The sequence below is a fragment of the Acomys minous genome (genome assembly GCF_964271855.1).
Source record: "Acomys minous genome assembly, chromosome: 15".
In the NCBI taxonomy this organism is placed as follows: domain Eukaryota; kingdom Metazoa; phylum Chordata; class Mammalia; order Rodentia; family Muridae; genus Acomys; species Acomys minous.
In genome coordinates this window covers 52896973-52922040 of record NC_140497.1, presented here as the reverse complement: position 1 = coordinate 52922040, position 25068 = coordinate 52896973, and the positions used below count along the sequence as shown (strand labels likewise).

The 25068-nt window shown below is 41.6% G+C and overlaps 1 protein-coding gene across 2 annotated transcripts in view; it reads left to right on the top strand.

The window, feature by feature from the left end:
* The first annotated feature begins 7207 nt into the window (after positions 1-7207).
* Positions 7208-25068, top strand: part of NPY5R (neuropeptide Y receptor Y5) — a 59576-nt gene continuing 41715 nt past the window's right edge. For both annotated transcript variants that reach the window (XM_084758378.1, XM_084758376.1), the window contains exon 1: positions 7208-7372. The gene's annotated coding sequence lies outside the window, so the exon portion shown is untranslated. The remainder of the gene's footprint in view (positions 7373-25068) is intronic.

Genomic DNA, 25068 nt, shown 5'->3' with positions numbered 1-25068 from the left:
TGCATCGAGGAAGTCATTCTAACTCTTCTATGTATGTATACATATGCACTTGATAGATTCAACCCTAATGGATGTGTTAAACACACACACACACACACACACACACACACACACACACAAGAAAGATGAAGTGACAGGGGGCTCAATGTGCAGGATGTAGACATGCACAAATACAAGGAGCCACTAAAGACATCATTGAATACACACACACACACACACACACACACACACACACACACACACACACAGAAGAAAGATGAAGTGACAGGGGGCTCAATGTGCAGGATGTAGACATGCACAAATACAAGGAGCCACTAAAGACATCATTGAATACACACACACACACACACACACACACACACACACACACACACACACACACACATGCTTCCCTGTGTAGAACCTACTTAGTATCATGCCCTCTGTAATACAGATCAGAGCTCTTTCTTGTGGAGAAAACTGTGTGAGAACAATAACAGCAGAAAACCAGTGCAGTGCATTTTGCTCCCAGGAAGCCACCCACACTTCTCAATTTGGAAAGATAGCTTCAGGGCATTTTTAGCAGACGTAATTATGCTTCTCCATGTTCATACGTTCCAATAACTCCTTTCTTCTCCTCTACCTATGTTTTACAGGAGATTTTTGTCTTAATAAAACACAACCATTCTAGCTCATGTTAGAATCCACTTTTTTTTTTTATTGACAAAATCACTCAGTGCCGATTATCTTCAGTGTCAGAAAATGGAACTGACAGAGACAGAGGTTTGGTTGGTGATCCCCTCCAGTGGCAAGGCTTGGATCCCAGGGTAGCTCTGCCCTCGGGTTGGATGACAGTCTAACTCAGGTCCAAGCTCCCAATGCAATGAACGTAGGTGATGTTTTATCTGGCTCCATTTGCTTGCAACTGTAAACCAGAGCTCCCAGGAAAAAGAAGCCATGCACTGACCTACGTTAAAGACCCTTTAAGGCTGCCTAGCTAGAACTTCTTGATTGTGCAGAGCTGGAGTGTTATAAATCCAGAAGCAAAAGTATATTCTTCTATTTAGTCTGCAGAACAGGCACTCACTGTCCATTGTCCACCTCTGTGTCTAACCTACTATCTCCATGACTATTAACCAACACTTTTTGTGTGTGTGTGTGTGTGGGGGGGTGTTGCATTATTTATCAACCTACGAGCCACTACCAACCTGAGAGCTTGGACTATCAACAGAAAACATATAACATGTACAGCAGAGCTCTTCCCATCTTTCCTGGGAAAGCTCACCTCCCTGATGTTCCCAACAATGTATTTAGAAAATACGTTATGATTTTTTTGTCCTACAACTATAAAAATCTTCCTGAAACTATGTGAATGTCGGAACAACTTATTCAGTGATTCCTGAATTCATGTTTGTGGGCCACCTTCACTTGTATTTGGGCCAAGAATAAGCCATCTCTTATTTTCTTGGGGTGAGAGCTCTGTTTTGTGTCGACACAATCATGGTTGGAGTTAGGAATGGGAAACAGAGGGCGAAGGCTGCATACTAACCTGTGGCAGTTTCGAGGGACTGGCAGGGAGCTTCCAGCATTATCTGCTATGATTTCTCACCAGCAAATGTTTATCTTCAAAATAAAAAGGATTTGAGAACATATACTGTTTGGGATAGTAATACTTGGGATATGACTGAAAAAGAGACAAAAAAAATTGCTGAACTGCTCTTCACTTTCAGAGACAAGGTACTGTAATAGTTAAAAACAAAACAAAGCAGGACAGGGAGATGTTTCAATTGGCAAAGAGCTTTCTTTGCAAGCAGTAGAACTTAACTTCAATCTCCAGAACCTATGAGAGGAAAAACAAAAAAGCTAGGCATGGTTTCTCTGTGATTACAGGTCCCAGCTCAGGGAAGGCAGAGACAGGTAGAGGACTATCCTTAGCCTACTAGTGGGCTCCAGCACAGCCAGAGACTCTGTCTTAAAACACCTACACACACACACACAAAATCTCCTAAGCTATCTTTTCTTGATTGAAGGTTAAATAGCTTCTCACAGGTCAAGGAAAAACTGGCTAGCTTTGATAGCACCAGGCTTCTCATGAGGGCACTTAGTCTGAAAGAGAAAACAAAAAGGACAGTCTTAAATAGCTGTGCCCTTCCAAGTTTTGATGTGCTTTTCTGAGCACGATATGTGTACACATGTCCTTTCTCTATCTAGTCTTTTTCATGCAGCACTAGAAATAAAATGATGCCTAAAGTTTACTTGCCCTATAGAAACACAAGTGTATTTGGAATAAAGATGTTCAGTAGATATTTAGTCGCAGTATTGTGATAAGGTGTTTAATTTTTACCTATTATAAAGATGCAAGTAAAGACCATCATGAGACATCAATACAAATGCACCAGAAAGGCAGAAGTATTGACTCCCTAGACCCCCTGCTCAGATGTAGCTGATGGACAGCCCATTCTCCATGTATGTGGGAAGAAGGGAGAGAGGGGAAGACTGCCTCTGACATGAGCTCTGGTACCTCTGATTTGATCACTGTCCCTTGGAGGGATGGCCTTGTGGGCACAAAGAGGAAGGGGATGCAGGCCACCCTGACGAGACCTGATAGTCTGTGATCAGAGATCATCCAGACATACAATATTGCTGTTCCTGTAAAATGGTAAAAGCCATCCGACTACAGTTACGGTATTCTACCAAACTGATCATGCACTTATAGTACTCCTAACTACACTATTGGCATTTACTCCATTAAAAAAAAACAGCCTTATAAATAATAAAACAGCAGTGTAACTTTGGTATCTTAAAATAGTTGAGTGGTTAGAAAAAAAAAAAACCCAACAACCCACCTTTGGTTAGTGAGATGGCTCAGGGGTGTCAAAAGTGCTTACTGTGAGAGCTGGATGGTCTGAATTTGATTCCTGGAACAATTATGGGAAGAGAGAACTTACCCCTAAAAGTTTTCCTCTGATACGCACATATGTGTCATGACACCCACACACACTCACACTCCATGCCCACATCTCCTCATAGTAATAATAAAATGATAACAAATAAAATTTAAAAGCGGGGTGGCACATCCATACCAAAGAATACTATCCAATAGCAACGAGAAAAGCACTGATAAGGTGAGTTCTGGGGTGAATATCCCAGGAATTAGCCTAATTTAAAAACATCTCAATTGAGCTTGTAAGCAACGTTCCTGGAAGAATGACACTTTATTAGCGCCATTTTCACAATGAGATGTTGTAACCAGTTGCTGCAATGTTTTGCCGTTAACCTACTTTTTTGATAGTATGAATTGATCGTGAAATAAATATTCACATCTGTTTCTTGAGGTTAAAAAATAAATGTTTATTGAACAAATAAAGCAAAGGATCCCAAGAGCTATAAACTTTATAATTCTAGGTATTTCTAGGTCTGCGTTTGTAGGAGGAACCAAGGAAGAGGAGCCACAGCAGCAGCTTGCAGTTGGGAGCAAATGGGACACTGGGAGGGGGGTATAAAATCATGCTCTAGTTCCTCAATAAATGAGTCTGCTATTGCCACTTGCCAGACTTCTGGAGACTGTGTCATTGACTCTATGCCAGCTGACCCCATCCTCAAGGGTCCTGGGCCTTGGTCCCAGCAACATGTGTCACCCAACATTGTCTCCTTACCCATGCATGAATGAGCATTGAGTGCGCTTTGGCTAGACTTTATTTTTTCATCACTGCTGTCATTTTTTGGGCCCTCATTTTTGCCTTCTGCCATCAGCACTGTATTGAACATCGCAGGTATTGCTGGTGTAGCCCCAGCAGCCATTGCTTTGACAAAGACAGTCGCAGCAGCAGAGACGTCAATGACATAATCTCTAAATAGGCTGAAGCGCTCTAGGCACAGGAGTTATTAAATCAACAACTTTGCCAGGCCATACATATTCTTCAACAACAAATTAACGACCTGGCTGAGAAATTAGCCTCAGTTAGGGACATGTCCTGGCTGGCCTGTGACCCCAATTCCATGTTATATACATATAGCCTACCCAGTGTATAATGTCACTGAAGTGAGCCAACAGTTGTCCTGCTTCATGCAGGGGACCTGCTCAAATAAGTTCCATAATTACTCTTTGCTACTCAGAGAAGCATACCAAAACTCAATGAGACCACGGCCCTGGTACTTTCTCTTGATACAGGGTTCATGGAACAGGTATAGAGCAACATCAAAAGATTCTTGGAGGCACAGGGCTGTGGGGGTTCGAAAGATGAGGTCCTCAATGTATTCTGAGGAGGATGATTGTGTTCCAGAGCTACACAGAAATGTTTAACCCTGAGAGTTGCCTGATTGGGAGGAAACACTTATCACAATGTATTAGAAATACCCAAGCCAATATCATCCAAGATGGTGTCGATCACACACTGTGATCCTCGGAACAGCAGTGACTGCACAGCCACCAAAGGACCATACTGAGAGCTCCAAAACACAGTGTTGGTGTTTTCCAGAAAGAAGAAAATCCTGTCATGTGGATCATCCATGCCCTCCGACCACAGGCCCGTGGGAACACACTCTGGTGAGGTCCCAGGGACCCTTGGCCTCCGCCCTGCCACAGCCACTGCTTGGTGCCGGCCAAGGTGATGACGTTCAAGGAGGGGTGCTGTTCAAGTCGAGCCTGAGCAAGGACTGCACTGCCCATACCACAGGTCTCACAGGCTGGGGCCATGTTCAGTGCTGAGAGTTGGATCATGCAGAGGTGGATACTAGGGGCAGCACCAAGGTGAAGGTCCATGGCAGGTGGAGCACAAGATAGAACCAGAGACTCAGGAGGCACGAATAAACAGAGCCACAAGTTCCCCAGGACAAGAAGCTGAGCTGGGCCAACATCAATGGTTTCTGTGAGCTACTCAACAAAGACTTTGAGGGGCCTCACCTGCCACCTGTTTGATGGCCCACAAGATGCAGTACCCACAGGAGTAGGAGGCCATCCAGGCCTTGATGGCCAGCAACAATCTAAAGAATTGAATGGGAGCAAGAGAGCTGGCCCTGAGGACACAAGAACAGGTGAGCCAGCCCTGGGGACATGGGAGCCAGAGAGCTGTTTCTGCCCTGAGGACACAGGAGTGGGAGAGCTGGTCCTGCTTTGAGGAAAAGGGAGTGGGCCCTGATTCAGGGCTGTGAGTCAACCTCACCCCAACATCTACCCCATGTATGACCTGCTGGAACACATGAAGGGGCTGGACCTGCAGATTCAAAGATTAAGAATCTTCTTGACACCTGGCAACAACGGGATATCCGACAGCAGTCCCAGTGAGGATCCAGTAACGATAGTGTGGGCCTCAAACCAGACCCATGACTCGGGTAGCAATGAACATTTGAAAGTAAACATATGTGGACAAAAGGCTGTACTGCATGGTACACTACAGCTTCTGTGACAAGATTTTTTGTTTCTCTGTTTGTTTTATTTTACTGGAGGGAGGAGAGGAATTTTGGTGCATGACATGTAAATCATATTCAATAAAAGTAAAAAAAGAAAAAAAAACATTCTTCGACCCTTCCTGGATAGCCACCGATGCCATTTTGGGAGGAATAATGATTGTATTAATCATTTTGTTTAAGTGTTTCCTGCAGCATACCACCTGGCAATGTTTTATCAGCAAAACTACCCTACAGGTGCTCATGGCTTTGCAACGCCTAGACCATAGTCAGCCCAAAGAGGTGATACAGGCCTGACTTGTGGAGATCCGTGAAGCCTCTGTCTTAATACCCTACACAACCTATGCACTTTCCAGGGGTGCCACCCTTTAAGGGCTTGTAGTTCAAGATGGGTAAGAACCTATTTGGCAGGTCAACCTAAGACAGGTACAAACCATTGTACTGGAGGTCCCTGAGGTGGGGTCAATAGGTTCAGAGCACAAGAACTCTGGTTCCCACTGAGTCACAAAACTAAAAACAAAAGGGTGGATATGTAGGAGGAAGGAGACCTGCCGTGAGCAGGAACAAGGCCTGCCTGGCAGCCCACATGCACAGACAGAGGTCTGCATGTAGACTCAGCCCGAGACCTGTCTGGACACGCCCGGGCATGCCCAGAGACTGACTTCCCAGAGTCTGGTGACATCATAATGGGAACCAAGGAGGAGGAGCCACAGCAGCAGTTCTCAGTTTGGGAGCCAATGGGACACTGGGACAGGGGTAGAAAGATATGCCCTTTTCCCACAATAAATCAATCTGCTTCTGCTACTGACTCCCAGAGTCTGTGTCTTTGATTTTGTGCTAACTCACCTCCACCCTCAGGGGTCCTGGGCCTGGCTCCCAGCAACATGTGTTATTCTTTAAAAATAGAATTAGAGTATAGATTAGTGGCTATTAGGGGTGAAAACTTAAACTAGGAGTAGGGAGAAAAAAGTGGGTGAAGTTATGAAAGGGCTACAGAAGTTACCATCATATGTGTGAACAAATGATAAATTTGTAAATGACTAGATAAAAACACACAAAGGAGTGCTTATAAAATTGGCAAATGTTAACAATGTCAGTAAGTTGTCTTGATGATGCCAAACTTCTGATTGTGACATTGTACTAGAGCTATGGTCCATGCTTCATCAGAGGGAAACAGAATAAAGATTTGGGTGGTATGATTTCTTATAGATACGTGTGGATCTAGGTTATCTCAAGCATGTTTGAAACTTAAACCCACTCCTTTGTGGAGAATCAATAGAAATGCTCCATCAAAACAACACACAACAGCTCATGTGCCATGCTGTACTTAAGGCACCGTTTTATAATGCTCAATACAGTTAGAGATGGGCGCCCGACACCTAAGGCTTAGAAACAGCATCCTTTGCAGATACAAAAGCTCCATTTTAATTCAGTTATATTCCAGGCCACACACTGAGCTGAATCTCTATAATTCACGATTATGTGTGACTTTGTCCTCCCTGAGTTCCAGAGCGTCACGCTGGACCCAGCGTTAATAGTAGAAATATCGATTAACTGATGGGTCTGCTTCTTCATGTTTCCAGGTAACTAACTTAGGATGGACATTTGCTCTTTGAAATCCAGAAAAATTTATGAAAAGCCTCTTGAACCACCTCGTAGAGCTTCATCGAAATTCTTTGGGAGTCATTTTTGTTTTAGGTGGGCGAGTTGGAAACTATGCCTTAAGCCCTTCTACAAAATTTTTTGGCTCAAAAACAGAGCATTTTAAAAAAAAGAGTGAGAGAAGTGTTTCAAGAGCTGGACAGAGATGAATCCATTGAATTATTCTCCATTAGAAACTGAGGAAACCATGGGACAACATTCGTGAAACTGATGCATTGTTGAGAGTCTGTGCTCTAGAGTGAAGAGGAGGCCCAGGATTGCAATGGGGACTGGGCACAGCAAGAGGGCTGTCGTTGTGAAAGCTTGACATTCCTAAACATGTAGTGTAAGATATCTTATTTATTTTTCTTTCATGTGTATGAGTGTTTTGCCGGCATGTGTGCACCATATGCACGTAGTGCCCAAGAAAGCCAGAAAAAGATGCTAGAACCCCTGGCCTGAAAATTACAGATGATTACTGGGAATGAATTCCAGGTGTTCTCAACCACCGAGCCACGTCTCCAGCCCCATTAAATAGGTTTTTTTTTAAAAGTCACTCTACCTGAAGTTTGGTTAATAACTGGGGGAGGGGACACAGCAAGTGTGCAGACTTCTAAATAATCCTGAGATTGGGTTGATAGAGAAATGACAGCTGAAATTGCTCTTCTTATAGACATTTAGAAATGATGTAACTTGGCTCAGAAATCCACCTTTTTTTTTTTTTAAGTAGTAGTCAAGAGAAAAGAATTCTTTTAAGATCTTTGCAAACTAATGCAATGGTCCGTATTTTGAATTCCTTGCTTTTCATGCCACTGCTCTTACATGTTACTTATGGCTTATAGTTAAGGATATTAAAAATAGACAGTCTTTAGAATATCATGCCACACGATAGTATTTGTTGAAACGCTTTAAAGAATTCCTATTTTACTTAGTACTCTGAGAATTTAGTTTTGCATTGTTGACCATCAAAATGATGTGTGCTTGGACCACAAAAGAAATGCATTCACAAACCCAGCCTTGCTTATTGTTATTTTGTATCATTACCAGTGTTGGACAGTAATAAATATTTTAAGGAGCAACTCTATAAGGTTTATTGATAGGACTGGGGACTAACTCAGTGCACAGCACTTGCACTTGCCTAGCTACCTACACAGTTCTATTCCCTGCACTTAAAAAAAAAACTTTACTGATAAACTTCTGCAAGTATGTTGTTCAATTATTATTTTGTACAAGATGTAAAATTCCCTCTCACTCATTTCTGGACCTCATAGAATGGAGTTCAATAATGGTCATCAGATTTTAAGAAGAGTGTGTTTGGGGGTGAAGGCATGGAGAGAAGCATTAGACAGAAGGACCAAAGCACAGCTGGAGGGAAGGATTTTTTTCTGGTTTTCCATAGTGAAGTAGGATAACTAATGATGAATAATTAGTGACATATTTCAAAACAACTTGAAGGGTACAAAAATCTCCCAACACAGAAATGATTACTGTTGGAGGGAAAGGAAGTAACTGCCGTCTTGGCTTGATCTTTACACATTACATACATATGTTAAAGTGGTCATAGTTTACCCCATACATATGAGTGTGTCGAGTCTCAATACACAAATGAAAAATTTAACTGGTCTCAGTACAATAAGTTACTTTCTCTAAAATAATTCTGATGTCTTTTTATAGTCTCTAAATCACAGCATGTTCTTATTTCTAGTGACATTTATGCCCCTCCTGTCAAATGTTGTAGAATAATTTTAATAATTACATTACTTTCTCCAAAACAAACAGGATCGAGTCTGCTTGGGAGGACTTCAGACAGAGGTGTCAAAGGATAGATTCTATGTGAGCATGTCCTTTTGGCCTCCAGATCCATCGCTCTATGGGCACAGGACGCTTAGTTTCTTATCTGTCAGAGTAAGATTAGGAGCAGTCAGAGACCAGCATCCAAAAGTAATGAGTGCTCCAGCCCTGCAGGAGATATTGTCTGAGTAGTGTGCCGGCTCAGGCACTGTGGAAGCAAGCCAATAGCTACATCTCTGAAATATCTCCAGTCACTGAGAAAACACATTTTCTGTTTTGTTGTTGTTGTCGCTTTTGGTTTTTTTTTTTTTTTTTTTTTAGGAAAACCAAATAATACCCTTATTGATTTCAGACCTCCTTTGCTGGAACGCCATAAACAATTCTTAAAAAACAACAACAAAAACCCAGCATGCAACAAATAATGTATTTATTTTTTTTTTGTTGTTATGGTGGTATTTTGGTTCATCTTGGGGATGGAATGCCAGGCAAGGGCTGTACTACTGAGCTGCATCCACACGATAATGGGCTTCTGCAAACACAACCGAAGCATTTCTCTTCTTGCTTACACATTTATTCTTTTGACTCACTGGTTTAAGTAGCAGGAAAATAATGCGGGTTTAATAACCAATAAGAGGCCATTTGTGTTAGAGGTCTGGAACAAAAATGCATAATAATGTTTAATGGATGTCGGTTTAAAAGGGTTATAGGGCATATTTGATCCACCAACTACAGGTGCTTAGCTGTGCCTCCTGAGATGAAACCAGTGAGCTGAATTTTCACCCCTTCTGAAGGAAGAATCCTGAGCACAAGCACAGGAGATTAGGGCAGTGTTCACTTGGCATTGTGAGTATAAACTAATCTGGGTGGTATGGCTAGTCTTCCAAATGATGCAGACCACGGAAGAAAGAGGGCGGGTGGCTGAAGAGATGGCTCACATAGGAAGCACTTGTCACACAAGCGTGAAGACTGTGGCTCGGGTCCCCAGCACTTACACAAGTACTAGGTAGACACTATGGCCGTCCTGTAATCCCAGTGCTTAGGAAACGGAGACAAAGCATCTCTTGAGCAAGCTGGCTGGGCAGAATGATTGGATCAGTTCAAATGAGAAACCGTACTCAGTGAATCTGGCAGAAAGCATACCAAAAGCCCCACTGATGTTGACACTGGGCCACCAGATACACACAGATATGCAAACATACATACACACATGTACACAAAGAGAGAGAGAAAGACAGAGAGAGAGAGAGAGAGAGAGAGAGAGAGAGAGAGAGAGAGAGAGACTATGAAAAATAAAGAAAAGGATAATAGCTAAGAATTTCTAGACATCCCTGTAAAAGAAACCCAGCATGAAGTACCCTTATAGTTTTTGGATTAGAGATTCCTTTGAGATTTCTGATCAAAGTTTTGGACTATTTCTCTTAAATTTTTGTATCAGAAATGGAAAATGCAATATTAAAATTTATATGGAGCTGGGATCAGTGGTGCAGGCCTGTATCCCAGTACTCGGGGAGGCAAAGGCAGGCAGTTCTCCGTGAGTTCAAGGCCAGCCTGCTCTGCAAAATAAGTCCAGGACAGCCCAGGCTACACAGAGAAACCCTTTCTCTAAAAAAAATAAAAATTATATGGAAGCAAAAAAGACTCCAGGTAGCCAAAACAATCCTGAGGAAAGGGAACAATGCTGGATGTAAGTTGCCACCCCTGACCTCAGGCTGTACTGCAGAGTAATAGCTGAGCAAGAGCAGCAAAAACAGCATAGACCTGACACAAAGACAAGCACGTGGGTCAATGGAATGGAATAAAGGGTACATACACAAACCCGTACAGCAATGGGCACTTAAGTTTTTATAATGATGGCAAAAAGACAAGCATGAGAAAAGAAAAGCCTTCAACAAATAGAATTGCGAAAACTGGATTTCCAGGCAGAAGAATGAAACGGGATATTCCTATAGGAAAGTCAGCTCCAGATGAATGAAAGACCTTTTTGTAAGACCTAAAACCATGAAACCGTTAGAGGGAAAATAGGGGAAACACCTCAAGGCTGCAGCACAGACAAGGGCTCCAACAGCACACACAATAATACCAAGAATTGATTAGTTCGATTTCATGAAATTAAAAAGCTCCTCATTGCTAAAGCAACAGTCACATTGACAGGGAGCCTGCTGAATGGGAGAAAACCTTAGGGAATGACATATGTGACACAGGATCAATATCTGGAATACACAGAGAAGTGGGGGCAAAAAAGCTGCAAATGAGAGAGCAAACAACCCCATCAATAAATAAACTAATGAAACAGAGTTCTCAAAAGATAAAGTACAAATGGCAATGAGCAAACATTCATTCCTAGGAGCATTCAAAATTAATTAGAGAGATATAAATTAAAACTACATTGAGTATTCTGGTCAGACCAACCAGACCTGTAAAAACAAAACAAAACCCAAATAATAACAAGTGTTAATGAGGATGCGGAGAAAGAGGAACCGTTTAAGATGTGTAGTGGGAAGGTAAACCAGGCCAGCCACTATGGACATAGATCTACCAGCCCTATCACTTCCGGGCGCTCACCTGAAGGAGTGTAAATCAAAACACAACAAAGATATTTGCACAGCAGTGTTTACTGCAGCACTATTCACAAAAGCTGAGTTAGGGAATTGATCCAGTGTCTGTCAACAGAGGAGCGGGTAAAGAAAATGTGGTTTACATAAGCCACAGAGTTTTTCTAGGCCATAAAAGAAAATTATGTAATTTTCTGAAAAAATGGATACAACTGAAGATAATATTAAGCAAACTGATTCGGCTTTCAAAATACAAATATGTTTTTTATTTCATTTGAGGATCCTAGATTTTTCACATCTGCATAGAAAACCCTGTATCTATATGACATGAAGGCTGATGCAAAACAACCTTGAGGAAGAGAGGAGACTAACGAGAGGGGAGAAGAGGGAAATATTTCTAAGTGAATTATATGCTTCTGTGAAATATGATTATGAAACCCAAGTCTCAATGCATAGATGTGTCATATGCAAGCTTTAAGACCAGACTGTAGCCCCCACGGTTCACAAAATGGCAGGGAGAGAGAGCCAACTCTCAAGAGTTATCCTCTAACCCAAACACACTTACTGTACACACACACACACACACACACACACACACACACATACACACACACACACTACAATTGTTGTAAGTCACTAGAAGATTCTAGAAAGATTATAACATGAAGAGGACTCTTCCAATGTCCTCTGAATGCTAACTCAAGAGTCTGAAAAGACCATGGCCCGGTCTTGACAGGAGTAGAGAGAGGCAGCCAGGCTTGGCATTGCTGGGATGCTGAGTGTCAGAGCAGCCTGTGTTCTTTTCCTTCCTGAGTTGATAAGAAACACAAGACTGGACGTGTTTGGAGGAGGAAAAAGCTGTGGACCACCCTGTCCCACGGCTACTCCATAGTGAATGATTAAACTCAGGCCAAACAAAAAGCTGAGAAATGTAGCACTTACAGAGCTCAGGGTGCTCAGTGGTCCCTGGGCTCAGCAAGCAGGTCTCTGGGTCTCTGGGCCCGAGGTGGGCCATTCAGGAAGTACAGTGTGCAGAGTGCAAGATCCTGTGGCTTCTTCTATTCCTAGCATTTGATGAGAAGCTAACATCCTCAAACAGGTGAACATTATTTTTTATTAAATATTCTGTTTTACACAGAGTAACCCAATTTGCATTTGAAAAATAACACTAGTACAGAATGCTTTAATATGGTTTTAAGCAAAAAAATTTTTTTTAAAAATCACTTTTTTTCCTAAGTAGGTCAATGCAATATTTGAACTCAAGTAGCTATTCATGCCTAACAACTATTTTGCTGATCATCAATGCGTACAGCCACGGCCTCAAAGAAGTGACACATACTGGATTTGTTTGCAATGCAAAAAAATGGTTCTTGACACTTTAATACCCAGAAAGTTGAATTCACAGTTCCATCACAGGGAAAACAGAGCAAACTATGAAAGAGTTGGAACTAGAAAAGAAATTAGTTTTGTAGTCTCTTCCAGGACCCACATGCTTTTTTGCCTTTGTTTGACATGGATGTCATGACTCATGTTTGACAGATGTAATAAAATTAACATTTTCTCAAGGTTGCATTTTGCTTTCTCATTGATGAGCAAAATTTTAGCTATAACATACACCATTGAAAAAAATCTTCTGTAAATTCAAAAAAATTAAGTTCTTTTGTAGCTGGACATGTGTACTTTTAAAACAAAGTCAACACTATTAAAGTTATTAGACAGTGTAAAACTCAGTGTAAAGGATTTTTAAATGTTTTATTTATTCTTTGAGAGGTTGATTATATTCTTTTTATCTATCACGTTCTCCAGACTCTTTCCACCTCTCCATCGTGGGAAGAAGGCTTTAAGTATGTAAATGGAATAAATGTTGGACTAAGTCAAGAGAACAATCTCTAGGATTTAATAAATCTCTTGTAACAATAATATTGTAAATACTCTATTTTGGATTTCTGATAGTCTAAGCATAGGATAAATTAATATATAGCATAAGCAAAAGACTAACCATATGTTAACAGTAACAGCTGATCACAGGTTAATAACCTTTATGCTAGGCAAGTGCTCTAGCACTGAAGTACAATCCAAGTCCTCCATGGCCTCACTAAGTTGCCCCGGCTGGCCTTGAACTCACTTTGAGGCATAGTCAGGCCTTAAGCTTGAAGTCTTCAGTCAGCATCCTCCCGCAGCATCCTGAGCACATAGTTAACTGCCTTATGTTGGAGAAGTAGCTCAGTGCTAGAACACTTGACTGGTATCACAACAGTACTGTGCATAGTATCTGGGACCACAGAAAAAGGGACCTTTTAACTTGGTAATAACCGGAAATGGATGGAAGACATGGTTTGAAGTGGGGTAAGCCGGGCTCAGGCAGACAGATACCACATATTCTCTTTCATGTGCAGATACAACCTGGCCCACTTTGCTTCTCAGCTTCTGTGATAAAAAGCTGACCCAAAGCAACTTAAAGAACAAAGTATGTGTTTGGCTTACAGGTTATTCTATAAGTCAAGGAGCTTGAGCCAGGAATGTACAGGGAGAAACTCAAGCAGAGATGCTGAAAGAATACTGCTCACTGGCTTGTTTCACCTGGCTTGCTCTTCTAGATTTTTTTTTTTTGTAAAGCCCAGATCCACTTGCTCAGGGATGGCCTCATCCACTATGGCCTGGCCTAATTGTTGAACTGTTTGACATTTGTATCTAGGCAGAGAAAACAGAAGTAAAGTCCAGGAAATTAGGAAGGGCTTCATAGGACTAGATTTAAAAAAAAAAAGGGGGGGGGATGCCAGAAAGGAATGGGGGAAGATAATAGAGCAGTGGGAAAGAAGGAATGCTGGGAGGGAAAGCGTGCAGTGGGCAAAGGAGCGCAAGGAGATGCACGCCACGTTTTAGGAGAGAACCAAGCAAAAGGAAATGTGTATAAAAAACCCCACATGGAAATCTCTTACTTTGTAAGCTAATTAGAAAATAAATTTTGAGATCCATAAAGTCACCGACAACTCCTCTGGCTCTATGTTTCGTACAGCTATTTGATCAAAACCGGGAATTTGACACCGTGTGTTTATAGTTCTTGCCTTAAACCGTAGAAACTGTGTTGCCAGTTCTTCAGAACTAAACTCCCTTCCCACCTGTGCTTTTGACAGAAATTTTCTCTTTGGATTGAAATTTTAGCAAGACGAAGCTGTTCTGAAATAATGGGCTTACCTCATGCTTCTGTTGCCATACTTAGCTTTGCTCAAGATATTTTCAGCATTAGCTGTATTTTATCCTCATTTGTCCAACAGCCAGAAACTTATACTCTTTTTATACGTGAAATAAGGAAGACTTCAGAAAGCCATTAAAGCATTAAAAAAAACTCAACCTTTAAAATCCATACTTAAAAACGTGCGCACTAAAATCAGAACAGGTGTTTCACATTTATTCAGTCTAAATTGACATTGTTTTTCTCTTTGTTTTTGGCTGTTCTTCGATCTCATTTGCTTTGAGCACTTTTCTCTGCACACCTTGATGGCGTGACAAGTCAACTGAGCTTAGTTTATTATTGTCGTTGATCTTGAACCTAATGAAAAAGGCGACACGAGTTCCTCTAGCCAGGCTAGAATTGCTGATGCTGTTCCAAGGCTTCCTCCACAGTGTGATGGGATGGTCTGTCTTGTACAACGAGAACCAGCTTCCCCTATAATTTTAGCAACAATACTGGTCTGCATTGGGTCATCTTTACTCTGCCGAGCCTGTTTTCTAGCCCTAAAAATGTCAGTTATAAATTCAAGGATTTCAAAGATTTGATCTGCTAACTTAGTACTTCAGTTAGGGCTTGCAAACTCAGCCTCAGAGCCAGAACTGCTTTGTGTGGGCTGTTTTCGTCAATAACACAGCTTCATTCCCTTGAGAAAATATGACTGATAGGCTTGAGGCATTGTCACTAGTCTGGCTGACTGACAAGCAAATCCTTTTAGCTGTTACAGTCTGGCCTGGCTGTACCTCTGACCTAGGCACCAGTCTAGGCAGCCTTTGCTATGGGCTGAGCTATGCCAGGATGGAAGTAGCAACAAACGGCAATTCCACTGCCTGTTTGCCAAAAGTCTAGAATAGGGGAAGATGGTCTGGTGCAATAGGAACGTGAGCTTTGGAGCCAGACCACCTTTTACAAGCTTGTGCTCATAGATCACAATGATCTATGGGTGGGGTGGGGTGGGGTGGGGTGTAGTGGGGTGGGGTGTGGTGGAGTCGGGTGAAGGAAAGGGGCAAGAGTCTAAGAAGCACAGAAGGCTTTTTCTCTCTGCTCCATTTAAAACTTCCTTTGTGTATAAACAGGCTGCTATGCCCACAGGTGCAATTTCCAGCCAGAAAGGATTTGGACACCTGGCAGTAAATCCTACCCTTACGAAAGAGAAGTGGGGAGCCTGTGGGTGACTTCAAAGCCGGCCGAGAAAAGCACTGAACATCAGAGTCACAGATCCTCAGGTTCTGAAATAGACTGTCGTTGTGACCTAGTCTGTAATAAGCTGTGACATGCTGACCAGTAGTTGTCTATTCTTTACTTCAACACAACTCGTGGTGGGTGTGCAGCTGGCCTTTGCTACTCTATGGCTTCTTTCCCCCACCATTTATTCCCCACCCCCACGCCACCAAGTTTCTCCCCCTAATACTAAGTAGGAAAGAAATAAGAATACAGAAGAGAGAGAGAATTGGGAAAAATCCTTGAATCTAATTTCTTTCTTTTAGTTTCTTCTTTGACTATGACTATTAACAAGCTGCAAACAACCCCCCTCCCCGCCCTTAAATGACAACAACCACTCTCTCCCCACCCCCATCAGGGCTATAGACCTCATAAACCCTGTGAAAATGTTCCCAAAATCCCAAACATCACACAATCACAGAAAATAGCTGCAGCTCGCAAAACCACACCTCTGCTAGAGCATGAGGAAAATCATAGCCAGCTGCTTCAGACTGCTATTCTCACACCTGGGATTAAAGTGAAAACACACCCTTAATAATATTTCTGTGTTTCTAAAGGAGTCGACATTCCAAAAAGTGTCGCTACATGGTACTTTAACATCTCCCAATGTGTGAGGGTTAGCAAGGATGGCTAGCCCGACAGATCTAGAGCCACCTCGGCGACAAACCTGTTTGTTCCCCCACATACACACCTGTTTATCCATCCATCCATCTATCTATCTATCTATCTATCAATCATTTATTCATTCATTCACTTTACATCCCATTCACAGCCCCCTCCCTCCTCTTCTCCCAGTCCCACCTTCCCACCCTCTTCTCAGAAAAGAGGAGCCCCCTGTACTAACCCACCCCAACACATCAAGTCGCATCAGGAATGAGCACATCCTCTTCCCCTGAGGCCAGGCAAGGCAGGCCCGCTGGAGGGAAGTGACCAAAAAAGCAGGCAACTGCATCCATGTCAGAGGCAGCTCCAGCTCCTCTTGCCAGGGGACCTACATGAAGATTAAGCTGCCCGTCAGCTACATATATGTAGGGGCCTAGGTCCAGCCCATGCATGGTCCTTGGTTGGTGGTTCAGTCTCTGTGAGCCCTCATAGGCACTGGTTAGTTGGCTCTCTTGGTCTTCTGGTAGAGTTCTTGTCCCCTCCAGGTCCCTCTATCCTTCCCCCAACTCTTCCTTAAGATTCTCTGAGCTACACCTAAAGTTTAGCTGTGAGTCTCAGCATCTGTTCCAATGTAGAGCAACAGAAACACTTCTCCACTGCTGGTGGGAGTGCAAACTTGTACAACCACATTGGAAATCAATCTGGTGCTGTCTCAGACAATTGAGAACAGTGCTACCTCAAGGCCCAGCTATACCACAAATGGGCATATACCTGAATGATGCCCCATCATACCACAAGGACATTTAAAGGGTGTTCCTTTACAGAGGTTTTCTACATGAGGTTATTTGAAGTGGGAAGACCTATCCTGAATGTGAGAAGCTCACTTTCATGATCTGGGATCCACCATTCCAGCCTGACTACAGATGGTATTCAGCCCCTAGCTCCGGCCACCATCAGGGCTGGACCCTCAGACTGAGCCACAGTAAACCATTTCTTTCCTCCATTGCTTTTGTCAAGCATTTCTGGCAGCAATAAGATAAGTAACTAATACACAGTACCAATGCGTAATTTTCTCCTTTTCTGACTGTGTCTGTCTGTGAACCAATCTTAATTTTTAAAATATTTTTATGCCACTGTTTGAGGAGAAAGTAAAGAAAAGAACAGACAGGAAATCGAGAGCAGATTCTGCTAAGCAGTGGATTAATAGCAGAACACTCTCACTGGTGATCATGTGTAGCAAGCATCTCCCTCTAGTCTTATTTTGATTTTTATTACTGTAGAGAAAACTATCTTATAGTTCTCAAAAGTTCACATTATTGTAACTAAGTTTTGGAAAAAAATATGGTTTCCAAAGTAGAAATCAGTGATATCTTTGAGGGGAAAAAATCATTTCAATATATTGTTTGATGTTTTTCTCAAGCTCTTGCTTAAAGTGTGAAATTGTTCCCACAGTTCTGGTAACGCTTCTTAAAGTTTTTATTAAAACAAAAATGATAGAAATCTACTGTACAGGAAAAGCTATCTTTAGTAAAACCAGCTGGTCTTGGATAGAACTAGTTGTGCAGCTTCTAGATAATATTGCTAGGCCTTCTAATATGGTGAATGGAAATCCATATATCCCCAAAGTGAAACATTATTTTGCATTGTTCTTTGTTTTCTCAACTACACAGGGCTTGTGTACTTGGGAATGGTCAGAGCTAGTTAAAAATTTACTGACTCTTTCAGAAAAATAATGTCTATGGTCTGACTTGTGCTTCCATTGTATTTTAATATCTGATGCACGGCAGATATTAATGGTTTTACTGGTCAGACATTTCATCTTTATATCGCAGAAAGAATAAAAATTACTAATTTCGACAATTCTGCATATGTGGTATAAAAAGTGGTTATAAGGAGGCTAGTGGGTCTAACTCTGAAAGGAAATCATCAGTCTAGGAAATTAAGAATATTTCAAGGAGTATTAGTGCATACTCGCTTAACTTGTAGAGGTTATCATAAAATCCTATGAAACAACACCTTGAAAGTTCAATCCATATGAGCAGCGTCTTCTAATAAATGCTATTAATTTTAAGGGTCAAACCCAGGTACTACAAAAGGTGGACTCAGAAGCAAATGGATCTCACGTGTGAGTTGGCCTCTCTGTTTCTACCTATGTAACCATCAGCAACCTATTTGCAGTTAAAATCTAAGTTTAAAACAATCATCTTGAAGATCAGGCCGTTATGTTTATAGCTTTACTATATTCTTGAGGAGAAACAAATGAGACAATGCATAAAAGTATGCCCTACAGCAGCAAACATGTAGCAGATACAAAAAGTGTTAAGTCCTATTACATTACTCTTTAATCCTACATTCTAGAACAATTTACTGTACTTACCACATTCCTAGCCTCATTCTAGAGACAGGCAAGTCTGGATTCCCTTCTCTGTACTCTGGTAAGGAGAAGAGACAAACAAATGACCATTTATGGTCATACCCCTTTATCTGAAGATAACCTTTCAAGATACCCTTGCTGTGTATCTGTGCACTCTAAGTTGAAACATCCCTTCCTGGGAGGAAGTCTAAGATTCATGAATTAAATGAAACTTAGAAGGCTCAGGAAATAAACAAAATTTATAAGTTTCAGGAAGTTCTAGAACTTAGAGGAATCACAATGCTCCTTAACCCGCTGAGAGATGCAGTTGAATGGGATGATGAGACGTCACCCATGGCGGGGTAGACTTTGAGTGGTACAGATACCTTTGAGTCACTCATGCTCCTTTAAGGAAATATTTAACCTGTACTTCTATAACTCATTGGTTCATGTGGTGGTTTGGATAAAAAAAAAATGTTCCCCCATAAGCTCACAGGGAGTGGCACTATTAGGAGGTGTGGCCTTATAAAAATAGGTGGGGCTTGGCTTTGAGGCTTCAAATGCTCAAGCCATACTCAGTCTTTCTCTTTCCCCCATCCCTTTCCCCTTCCCTTCCTCCTCCTTCCCCTCTCTCCCCCAGCTCTTTATGCTGCCTGCCAATCTAGATGTAGCACTCTCAGCTCCTTTTCCAACACCATGTCTTCCTGCATGCTGCCATGTTTCTTCCTTGACGCTAATAAACTAAACCTCTGAAACTGTAGGCCAGCTCCAATTAAATGTTTTCTTTCATAAGAGTTGCCGTGGTCATAGTGTCTCATCACAGCAATAGAAACCCTAAGACAATTCAGCAGATTACATTTGGGGTGGTCAGAATTATTTCCTAGGTCTGTTGTTGTTGCTTTATCAGGGATGAATAAACATTGCTCCTGTCTATCCAGAGGTCAGGGAGAACAGACATTATAGTTATGAAAAAGTTTGGGGCCAAAGCAGCAAGATCTGTAGTACTAAGGAACAGGTGGTGATGACCCATCCAAGCTGAGTAAATAAAAAGGCAGGGCTCTGACTAGTGGTGGTAAGCCACACAACTCCCCCGAGGGACCCTTTTTCTTGAGGAACATATGCAGAATTTTGTTGCTGTTGCATATAGTCTTATTTCCAGTGTAGCTATTAGCAGCAGTCCCAGTTGTAGAAAGGATGGCTTCTAGCGTAAAGGAGACTGCTCTAGACTACCTCACTAGGAGCTAGAGCTGAGGTAACCAAGAAAGGCTGCATCTGTATCTGGGTAGCTATGATAGAGTTGGCTCTCTGTCATGGTAAAGCTACAAGCTAGCCATGGAAATGTGAGAACAAAGAAAGAAGAGTTTAACCAACAGCTAACAAGATACCACCTGCAAGGTTGATGACTAGTGAGCCAATGGCTAGAACACAGTTAAGGTCAACAGCTAATAAAGCATAATTCAGAGATGGGTGAAGGAAGTTATCAACAACTCCTAACTGGATAGGAAATATGTGACCATCTCTTGAGTTAAGTATGAGGACTATTCATTGTGTGGATTTTCCTAATTGGCTGAACCCCTGACATGTTCAAAGAATCAACCAATCACACGGCAATTACCTCAGAACATGTCCAGTTCCTCCCATTAAATCCTATTTAAAAAAAAAAAAAAAGACCCTAGACAACCATCTCAGTTGTTTTTCCCCCCTCTGTTGGCTTCTGATTTCTTCAATACATCTTTTACTCTTTCTTCTTATAGTAACAAAATTCCATTTTAAAAGTCATCTGTTTGTAAGTTTCATTCAAGTTTATGAGACAAGATCCTAGAACTAACTCCTGAGTTCTGTACACTAAAATGAAACTGTCCCTTCTATCCCCAGGGACACTCCCTTTACCACGTTTCACCAGAAGTCACATATGCCCCAGTAGATGCTAAAACTCTCACATCTAAAATAGCACTGAGACAGATATTCATAATGTGTATTTTTTTTCTTGTTGTTCTGTTGTTTGAAAGAGGGTCTCTGTATGTAGTTCAGGCTGTCTTGGTATTCACTATGTAGACCAGGCTGGCCTCAAACTCATAAAGATATTCTTGCCTCTCCTTCCAGAGTGCTGGGATTAAAGATGTGTACCACCATGCTTGGCATAATATGTACCTTATACATGCATACAGAAAATTCACACTTCTTCCATTTTAACACACACTGTACACATTTTTTGTGTGTGCTTTGAATTATATGACAGCCAGATAACATTAATTTATTTTCCTTGTATAGTTTCCAGGATAGAAAACATTTTCTTAGTGACCTCAGCCTATCTTTATTTCCTGTAGGTGGAAAGCTTTCTACCTTTCCACTTTTAAGAAGCCCTTGATGAGGAAGTCTCCCTCAGTCACAGTCATAGGGGAGGGGAGTAAGGGGAAAATGAGAGGGAGGGAGAAATGGGAGGATACATGGGATGGGATAACCATTGAGATGTAATATGAACAAATTAATAAAAAAAGAAGCCCTTGATGATGTCACCTGCTATGTTATGATCCCCCGCATCACTACTTTTGGACTCTGAGGGCATTGTCGAGCACTTGATAAAATTTGTAGGAAGCACCGTGAGCCAGTGGTAGTTGATCTTGTAACTTAAGTGAGTGGGTGTTAGGTGACTACCAGCCAGGTAGCATATGCTGTGTGAACACAAGGGACAAGCAGATGCTTCATATCCTGGTGGGACACCATGGGGCTAGCATGAGATTTCCTCATGCTGCTTAAAATGCCAGGTGATATATGGCTAATGGATTATTCTAGCGCTTTCAATTTGACTGTTTTATAGTTTGGAGTGAGAGTTGACTGAAAAGTGTGGGTTGCAAACTTGTGGATAGGATGTCTGTAATGTGAACGTATAATAGCAAAACGTCACAGGTGCACAGCCTGATCGCCTAAGAGAGACATCGCAGCCAGACAGCATTGATGGTTTAGGTGGAGGTATAGCTGGGATTTCCTCCACCGATACAGTACTGCAGAAATATTCCCTGATTCTTTTTTTAACCTATATCACCCTCTATGCTAAGATACCTAAGAATAGACGATGTGTTTCTAAAAATCTTCTGTGATTTCTTTAGGCTTTTGTAGGCACTGTCTAAGAATTATTCTAGCTCTTATCCTCAAATCAGAGAACTTAATTCATTCCCAGAATGGCTAGGACATTTTAAGGAGTCTTAGGAGGTGCTATCACCGCATAAATTCCAGCAGTCTGGGTGTATCCTGTGGACTCTGATTCTTCCATAGGCACCGGATTACCATACGTAAAATACTGGGGCTTTCTTCCTTCCCCTCTCTTCCCTTCTCTTCTTCCTTCTTCTTGTCTCCTCTTCCTCTCCCCCTTCTTTTGTTTTGTTTTGTTTCTGAGTCAGGGTCTTAACCAAATAGCTCTGGCTGCTCTGGAGCTCAATCTGTAGACTAGACCGGCCTTGAACTCACACGTATCTGCCTCTGGCCCCTGCTTCCCAATCTGCTGGGATTGAAAGCATGCATCGTCACAACTGGCCCAAACACCGGGCTTTTCAATATGTTGATTGTTTTCACAAATGGGAAGAAAGGAAGAAAACACTGTTCATCCTATAAAAATTTGTGACGAGTCAAGAAAAGAGTGCACGCAAGGCATTTGCCAAGTGTCAGTGGGTAAAAAGGTCGTGAGCTGTTGCTGCAAACAGCTGAAGAGATCCCAGGCCTCTCTCCTTCCTGAAAAGTAGGCTTTCTGTTCTGTCTGGTTGTTACCCATGACCCACAGGTCAGAGTAGCACACTTACATCTCCTGGCAAAAAGGAGGCAAGTGGAGGGCTTGAGAAGAACGCCTGTTTGTTAGTTGTTTTCTCTCTTCTGGGTGGTGAAAGGTGAAGGATTCTGTGTCAGATAAAATGAGAGGCTGGTTTCCATGTACATTGTTACGACGGCTCTGCTTTCTGTGTGCTCATTCGTAATGCTCTCATTTGGTGTGTAAATATGCTTTGGTTCTGACATAATGTGTTCCAGGTTTTATGACCAAACCTGTTGCCATGCTGTCCATAATTTAATATTTTTATGTTATAATATGAGTCTATTGGTTTATCCTTGAGTCAGCTTCCTCTTGTGAGAAGACTCATGAGAACCAGGCAGAGCTAAGTTACAGCCCTTCCCTGCACATGAAAGGCAGTGGAGGAAGGAGCTGGGTCTCAGAAAGGAAGATGAGTGTACACAGAGGTAATAATAGGCTCCAAACACAGGAAGTGGTAGGAGGCAACTCATTCTAAACTAAACATGCTGATTAATTAAAATCCTGATCACCATGCCTTGTATGTGTGGTCTCCATTGTTATTCCAACAGCTGTTCTCGTCACCCTCCCATTTCTAGATGTTTCTGTATGAAATGTTTCATTTTGCTAACCAGTCTGTATCCTAAGACACATACACATATACACACACATGCACTCATACATGCACACACATACACACATATATGTTCACACACATATGTACACACACACACACACACACACACACACACACACACACACACACACACCAGGAAAGCAAATATATATGCCATCTTTTTCAATTTCTAACCTCAGATTCCTGCTATGCTGAAATCTGAATAGAAACTTCAGAAATGCTTAAGTAAGCTTGTCAGTGTATTGTGAGCTATAAGATGCAAACAGAAAAGTGTGCAACAATCATGAAAAGTACAGTAAACAATTTCGGGAAAATTGCTACACCATGGGCGCATTGTCTCTCACTGACCCCTACTCTAGATATTATTACCTTTTTTTTCTTGCTTAAGGCAAAGACTTGGCTTCACAATAATCCTTTTTTGACCTAGTCTCCCAAATATGTCCTCATCCCTAGTTAGTTTTGTTGTTAGTGGTGTGTGTGTGTGTGTGTGTGTGTGTGTGTGTGTGTGTGTGTGTGTAGTTCACGAGTGGATTTCTACAGAATATTACTATGTGTCCTGACTTCTTTTGCTTAATGGCATCTATGGGAGACTTTGGAGTAGAGCCAGGGTTTATTTTGTTTTATGGCTATTAAATATTTCAATGTATGAACATGGCAGAAATCTTTTACTCTCTCTGGATATTTGCTTTTTTTTTTTTTTTTTTTTTTTTTTTTTTTGTCTAGCTTGAGATAATTAGGAGTAACAAGGCTACAGACATTCTTCTCTACATAATGCATTCTGGTCCACATGAGCAAACTCAATGAGTTCTATTTCTGGGGTTGAAATTATGGGATGACAAGATGTGCCTGTCTTCGGCTTTACCAGCTGATTCCAAACTGCTTTCCAAAATGGCTAAGACAGTTAGCACTCCTAGCTGTGTGTTCAACTCACACTGTTCTCAATTTGCCCAGACCTTACAGATCTGTAGTGTTTTATTATTATTATTATTATTATTATTATTATTATTATTATTATTATTATTATTATGCTTGTGGTTTTAGAAATAACTTGAGTTTTGAGGTTTTATTTTTCCAAAGTACCAGCCCAAATATTTCATATGCTTTGCCACTAGAATTCTTTCTTTTCTTGTGTTAGTGTTTTTTGAAAAATCTTTTTACTAGTGCATTGTCAGTTAGTTTTTAAACTTTTCCCCCAGTTCTGTGACTCACATGTTTACTGTAAATTGATGTCTTTGGATAAATGAGTCCATATCACAATTATTTCTATGTGTTAAAATTTACCCATTTTGTGCCTTAAGTGTTTACATCCATCACTTGTCTTGTTACTGTGACAAAATACTTGACCAAGACATCACAAGAGAGGAAGGATTTGTCTTGGCTCACAGTTCAAGGGTGGGAAGTCTTGGCAGCAGAACCTTGAAGCATCTGGTCACAGCGCGTCTTCGGCCAGGAGGTAAAGAACCTGTTGTCACCCAGCTCCCTTGCTCCTTTTCACCCAGTCCCAAACCCCAACCCATAGAATGGTTCAGTGCACACATAGAGTGTGTTTCCCCACCTAGTTGATCTAATCTAGAAACTCTCTTACAGACCTGCCCAGAGGTTTGTTTCCATAGTGACTAACCATCATAACATGGAAGGGCTTTTTTTTTTTTTTTTTTTTTTTTTGGTTTGTTTGTCTTTATTTTTGTTTTTCAAGACAGAGTTTCTTTGTGTAGCCCTGGCTGTCTTGCAACTCACTCTGGCTGGCTCCAGGCTGGCCTTAAACTCAGAGATAAGCCTGTGTTTGCCTCTGGAATGCTGGGATTAAAGGTGTGTGCCACCATTGCTCAGCTGGAAACATTTAATAAACTGTAAAACATTATTTAACATATAATATGAAAT